Source organism: Phascolarctos cinereus, unplaced genomic scaffold (genome assembly GCF_003287225.1).
Source record: "Phascolarctos cinereus isolate Bilbo 61053 unplaced genomic scaffold, phaCin_HiC Scaffold_11;HRSCAF=466, whole genome shotgun sequence".
Taxonomy (NCBI): Eukaryota; Metazoa; Chordata; class Mammalia; order Diprotodontia; family Phascolarctidae; genus Phascolarctos; species Phascolarctos cinereus.
This window is the reverse complement of record NW_027555378.1, coordinates 42,490-49,195: the sequence shown is the minus strand read 5'-3', so window position 1 is coordinate 49,195 and position 6,706 is coordinate 42,490. Positions and strand designations below refer to the sequence as shown.

Sequence of the window (6,706 nt, the reverse complement as noted above, 5' to 3'; positions counted from 1 at the left end):
CTTTAACTGTTATTACGTTTCTGTAATTTGGACCATTCATTAGTCAGGATATCATAAGTAAGCCACTTTTTAATCGTGTGTCTTTTTTTTGTTTGTTTTTGTTAAATAGTTGTTTATTGGAAAAAGTGGGCTGAGGAGGGGTCACTAGATTCACCAGAGAGCAACAACACCACACAAGTTAGGAGTGATGGGAGAGGTCAGCACATAGCTCTGGGATCTCAGCCTTTTTGACTGTGAGGGTTGGCCTGGAGTGTTAGGGCATACCAAGGTGGAAGGCCTTGACTTACTTAGTAGGCATGGTTAGAGACAAAGAGAGACTCACTGGCTGCCCCTCCTGACTTTCCACTTGGAGTATACTTGCCTTGAGCAGCTTGGCTATTAGGGTGGCCCGCTTAATATATTCCTCTTGGCAGCCTGGACATTTTCTTTCTTTCCACCCCAAGTCTTGAGGGCAGATGCCTGCAAAGCTTGGCCATAATAAAAGGTCAGGGTCCATGGCATGTGCAAGGGGTAGGTGTTGATGACATTGAGGTTGATGGAGGCATCTTCTTCACTCTGACCCCCAGATAGGAAGGTGGTTACAGTGACTGCAAGAGGCACAGTCTGGCAAAGGACAATGACAGTGGCCATTGCAATCTCATGTGAACACTTCTGGGTACAGGGGTGATACATGTTAAACTTCAGCAAGGTCCCTGCCAGATAGACATGGAGGCCACTCAGAGCTTTGTAGACAGCAGTCAGTCCCTTCTCAGTGACATGCTGATGACACTTCAAATCACGTTCTCCATCAGGAAGGATCTCTGGCTCCACAATGGAGACAATGCCATTCTGCTGGCATATCAGGCTAGCACATTGGCATTCTCCATGATGGCAAGTGGGGAAGGTGTATTATCCCCAATCTTCAGTACACAGTACCACTTGGCAGTCAACTCCATTATTCTTCTACTAGATACAGCGCTCACTCAGCCCTTCCAGACCTTGGTCCCTACCAGGACCACTATACCTTTGTCCACCTTGATGCCCACAATGCCACCCTATGCCTTTATGACATTGGGGAAGGGACGACTACCATCGGCTTTCTGGTAAAGTGTCTCATGGAAAAAGATAACACCTCCAATGCAGGAGTTCACTCGATCATCTGCTGTCAGAAGTAATGCCCTACAAAGGTGATGATTTTCCTCTGTGTTCTCAGCTCCAATGGGCTGCAGTGGCTTTGCAGTGCTACCAGTGGACTCATCTGCTGCCAAGATTCTCTTGCCCGGAGCAATAATTTGATGAGCTATATGAGACAGTTATTTCGTTTGCTCTGTTGTCAATGCTGAGTATTGGCAAGGCATGTTTTCCTTGGCTGTGCTGGTAGTTTCCAGCAGAAAGCCGGTCGAGAACTGAGCTTCTGCCAATCCTGTCTTTTGCATTTCTTCCTTTTATTAATTACTGTTTTTATTGAATTAAAGTTCACTAATAATGTGTACGTTGTAAAAGAGGTATTTTCATTAATGTTTCCATTTAAATTTAGAAGATTGCTAATTCTTTCAGAAGTAGCTTTTCCAGTGATTTAGTTCTGCATTTTCTTTTTTATCTTTTATGTTTAACCAGTTTGTGAGAGCAACATTAAAGTGTGCAATTATGATACTAAAAATATGCTATGAAAAGTTAGCTTACATTTCCTTTATGAATTTCATCATTATACTGTTGTTATTGCTCATTGTCTATAGCCTCTTTAATCACAATGTAGTTTCCTTATTTAAGAGGACTGATTAATTCATCTTTTTCTGGTCTCCTGGGCAGACTGGCTAAACCAGGTTAAAGGGTCCCAAAACCGTCACTGAGTTAAGGGGATGTCTACCCCAAGCATGTGAAGACTTCCCCTGGTAAAATGGATGGATGAGAACAGTTTGTCACAACAGCTATGAAGGTGGCCGACATAGTGCTTAGAGCTTGATCAAACAGCAACAACATATATTGCATCCTGGGCCATCGCTAGTCATCTTGACTTTGATGACTGTGTAATCTTGCCTCTACTTCACACGCAAGTTAGAACATCACCCCATGATGTCATTGGTCCTCTTTTAAAAGGAAGGACAAACAACATTTAAAATTTATACCTCTTTACATATAAATATATGTCGCCCGCGACTAAGTGTTGCATCAAACACAGGAGTGTGCAGTGAGGAAACGTAGGCCAGGTGGGTCAGTGAAAGACTGAGCCATTTATTATTCTGAGGGTCCAGTTTTAATACTGAAAGCTAACAATCATCCCAGAGGCATTCCCACTGTTCTTACATGACTAATCCCAGTCCCGATGTGCATCCTTAATTGTTCACACCTGCTTGCCATCAAGGGTCAATGGTCAGAGTGTTCTAACACCTCCCAGGCACAGGATATTGGTGAGCCAAATATTCTGAATAAGTGAGCCCTTTAAGGGTAGGGAAAGCAAAGAGTCAAGCTCTGACCTAAATTCCTTATTCCATATTAGACTCTTCAGCCCTGGCCCTCAACAACTCCCCTTTTTTGTTTTTGAAATTGACTTAAGGTGATGAACATATGTACCCCAAAGATTTGACCCATGCGTTACTTATTGCCGTAGAATATAACAAGCAATAATGAGATATAACAAGCAATGCATGAAAACAGATGAAACAGTAAAGCAGGTACATTTATCAAATATATTGGTTATGCCCAATTTTCCAAAATTTCTCGAGCTGGGTTCTGGGGTTGAGTCCCTGGGAAATGACTGTTAGCAAAAGACAAATCAGAATCAAAAATCTCCAATAAATTCAACACTGCGCCAATGATACATTCCAAGCTTAAATCTGTTGCAAATGACATTGATGAGGCAATAAGTGATACAAGGGCTACAATACCCCAAATAGCACAATGAATCTGTTGAGTAAGCATGTCAAATCAGAAGCAAAAGTACCTTCCAAATGATTTTCTCTATCCAACAACACCAGAATTATATGGATCTAAATTTATCTCCAATAGATTCAAAAGACATAGATATATTCCATACCACCCCCATAGGAGACACTAACGTAGAATAGGTAACATTTTCCTGCTCAACACAATGTTTCCCATAACATCTTCCGTTCCGTCAATCCCTGCAAGATGGTAAGCAATGCAAACATAACTCCAAAACTGCTGCTGCTTGTCCTACAGGCACAATGCCAGTCACTTTATCCTCCCAATTAGGTAGTCTAGACCATGGAGGATTATTAACATATGTCCAAAGCTGCACAGTCTTTTGCCTCCAGAGTGGTCAACTGCAGCATCATTATCCTCTGTCTTTGTTGTCCTCCTCCATTGTCTCGGATGCTCCCTTCTTGTTCTTTTATCTCTGTGCTGGTTTTGCAATCCAAGTGTCTGGAGTTTCTGGGTCACTTCGAGCACAGATTCAGATGCTTCATTCAGGAACCCACATTGGCCCTTCTGCGCCATCTGGAAAGATAGAAGCATACCCTCACCCCCAGGTTAGCGATTTTTCTGGCCTAAACCAATGATTGTGTTTTGGGTCCTTCCACACGACTCTTTTGAGTCTTTTGTTCTTCATTTTCTGTTGCCGCTACTTTTAATAACAGGGGTAGCTGGAATTTGCAGTTCTGTATTACCTGGGTGGGGGCCATGCAAAAGAGACCACAGCTAACTGATAGTGCTATTGATGATGATGCAGGTGTGGCTAAAGGAGATTGTGCTGGCAAGGAAGGTGATGAAAGATAAGAGAATATGGCCATGTCTGGAGTGGAAGACCTTTGGGGTGTAGGTGTAGCTTCCTGCTGAGTCCCAACCAATGAATAACATCGTCTGTACTACTACAAACATTAAAAAGTGTGTTGTAGATTAAACAAGATGGAAATGCTGATAGTTCTGGGCATTTTGCTCTTTCATTTGATGGCATATTTCGCTGTATTAAATGTTCAATATCCCTCTTTACTACATGAAGGTGTTCTTTGATACCATTGAAATGCTGAGTCATTTCATATACACTGCCTGCTGTGTCCCGTTAATCAGAAGAATGTTTAGGCAAAAATTAGGCAAAAAGCAGCTTTCATAAGTTTTTCTCCACAGCCACATTCAGAGGGGAAAAAAACCCGAGAAGTTCTGGATAGGCATTATGAAATGTTACCATCTTGATCCTAAACAAGCTTTACTTGAGCAAAATGATCTTTGATTTTTCAAGACTGACAGAATAGGATTATTCAGCCCGAGGAAGACTGGTAGCAGGCCCGGCAGCAATTACAAAAGGAGCTGAGCTAGATACCACTTTAAGGACAAAGGAAGCTCTGCAAAAACTGATGATAATGGAGTAGAAACAGCTGTAGTAGTAGCAGGAAAAGCATATAGCTTTACTCTTATTTCCCCAACATAACCATGAGGTAACGAAGTGATTGTGAGTTTCTACCCAGTATAACTCCTACAGTTCTAGGAGGAAGTAGACTGTATACACCTGTGGGAATGGAAACTACTTCATTATAGATTTCCTTAGGTATAATAGAGCTTAAATCCAATCCTGTACTGCCAGAGGTAGCATGTGTAAGATCAAGCACAGTGGTTATTGTGGAGTCTGAATCAATGGTGTTACTTTCTTGTTAACAATTGGTGGTAGTCTAAGTACAATTTCATTATCTACTTCATCATCATTCATTTCAGCTGCTTGAACTTTCCACCTCTCTAAAAATGTTGGTGAACAAATGGGTGTGGGGCCCTGGCTGTTCATAGAATCAAAGGCAGCATCTGAAACATTCATTTTTTCCTCTTGGGTAGACCAATTGTAACTGTTCTTGCAGCTCTGTATATGCTCTGGTAATACATTTAGGGATTACATAATAAACTTTCCTATAAGGCTTTTTTTCCTTTTGAAAAAAATCTATGCTTCTGAACGGTCAAAACTCAAACAGATTCAGGAGTAGGAGAAAGCATGAGGTTTCCTATACAGCTTTCCCAATACCCCTCAATCTTAAGTTATGCCACTCATGTTACTCTAATGTAGAGCATCTTAATTAGCTAAGATTGGCAATTATATGTGATCTTGCTTTCTTGGAGGGGTGAAATAAATCTGTAAGAGTGGACAAATAACTCAAATTATTTTTTTCCACCTCATGACAAGGTACACACTATAAGAACCATAACCAGATCCTAACTTTTTTGCTTATACCTCCACCAGTTGTTAGTAATAACGTTTTGAAAGCTGCTTTTCCCTTCTACTTGTGAAACATACAGTGATGATATGAAGTATGTAAAGACTAGGAATAGAGGAGAACAAAGGAGAATTCCATCTTAGCTATGAATGAGTTCTTACGAAAGAAACCTTTCCAAATCTGTTGTTATGAAGGTCTTTTCCTACTGTTTTCTCTCTCCCCATTAAAAGAAGGAAAAATATCCTATATACAAGTGAATTACCTTTTGAAAATCATGTTTTTAAGGAAAAACCTAAGCTGTCTGTACCTCTTATTTTGTTGTTAAAAGTTTTTTTGATCTCTTTTCCTGTCAAGCATTCCATAGTAATAGGGATCCCTGTTCTGGACTGTATTGTATCTTCTAGTGCTATAATATTATTTTCATGACATCTAAATTCAACCTTTGGGTATTTAAAAGTCCCTGTATGTGGTATCCAATAACAATTCTCTTTTTCCAGCTGCTTTTAGTTGGTCTACTTTAATCAATTCTTTACAAAGATGCACCTTCTGGCTGCTTAAACTACTTATCTATAACTGGTCAATACTTTTCTAAGTTCCAAAGGTTTCTTAATATGTTCTTCCATGCCATGATTTATCTGTTTGAGATCTTCAATATCCTTCACTTTCCTGACTTCTTTTTAATGGCAAATATTGGAGAGTTCCAGGGACTCGTGAATGGTTCTATACGTCCTGCAGCTATTTGTTCCTCTGCTATCTGTTGAAGAGCCCTGATTTTTTCTAGATTAAGCAGTCACTGGTCTACCCATATGGGGAGGCCCTTCTTTCCAAGTTATTTTTGGAACTTTTACTGTTCTTTTACCTTCAGCTGTGACCTCTACAAAAATTCTTACTACTTATAGTGACATTCACATGTTTCAGTAAATCTCTTCCCCAAAGGCAACAAGGAATGTGTGATAACACATATGGTCGAAATTTTCCTTGCTGTCCTTCTGCTTTCCAAGTGAGCACTCTGAGCCGGCGCAGCTATTTCTCCTATGCCTTGCAATACTACATTCCCTTGATTCAATAGCCATTCCCTAAGCCAGACCCGTATGCCAATGACTAATTTGGCAGCCCCTGTGTCTATTAACCCTTCATACTTTCTTCCCTGTACTTCTGTTTTTAATGTAGGTCTGGCATCTGTCATAGTTCTATGCCAAAACATCCCTGTACTTCCAAACCCTTCTGTTCCTCTTAAAAGATCTACATTGAGAAACCCACTGATTACCACAGCAACATTTGGGACAGGGCGTACTGGGAACATTTGGTGGTGTCCTTTTGTGTGTCTTACATTTTCTTTTTATGTGACCTGGTTTCCCACAATTAGAGCATTTTAATATTCGTTGAGTCCTTGAAGTATTATTAAATGCTGCTGCCATCACTTGTGCCTGAAAATGTGTGGTTCCTATATCCTGACATCTCTGGATCGTTTCTCCTATAGTCATATTAAGGTTACCTCCCTGTAAAGCTTTCTGGAATTACCCCCAGTCTCAGAAGTTTTCTCCAACAGTGCCCAAATGAACAATTTCCCA

At 40.6% G+C, this 6,706-nt stretch overlaps 1 pseudogene; it reads right to left on the bottom strand.

Annotated features, from left to right (window-relative positions):
* Positions 1-243: 243 nt before the first annotated feature.
* On the bottom strand, positions 244-1,337 carry LOC110203832 (fructose-bisphosphate aldolase A pseudogene; annotated as a pseudogene).
* Positions 1,338-6,706: the final 5,369 nt, after the last annotated feature.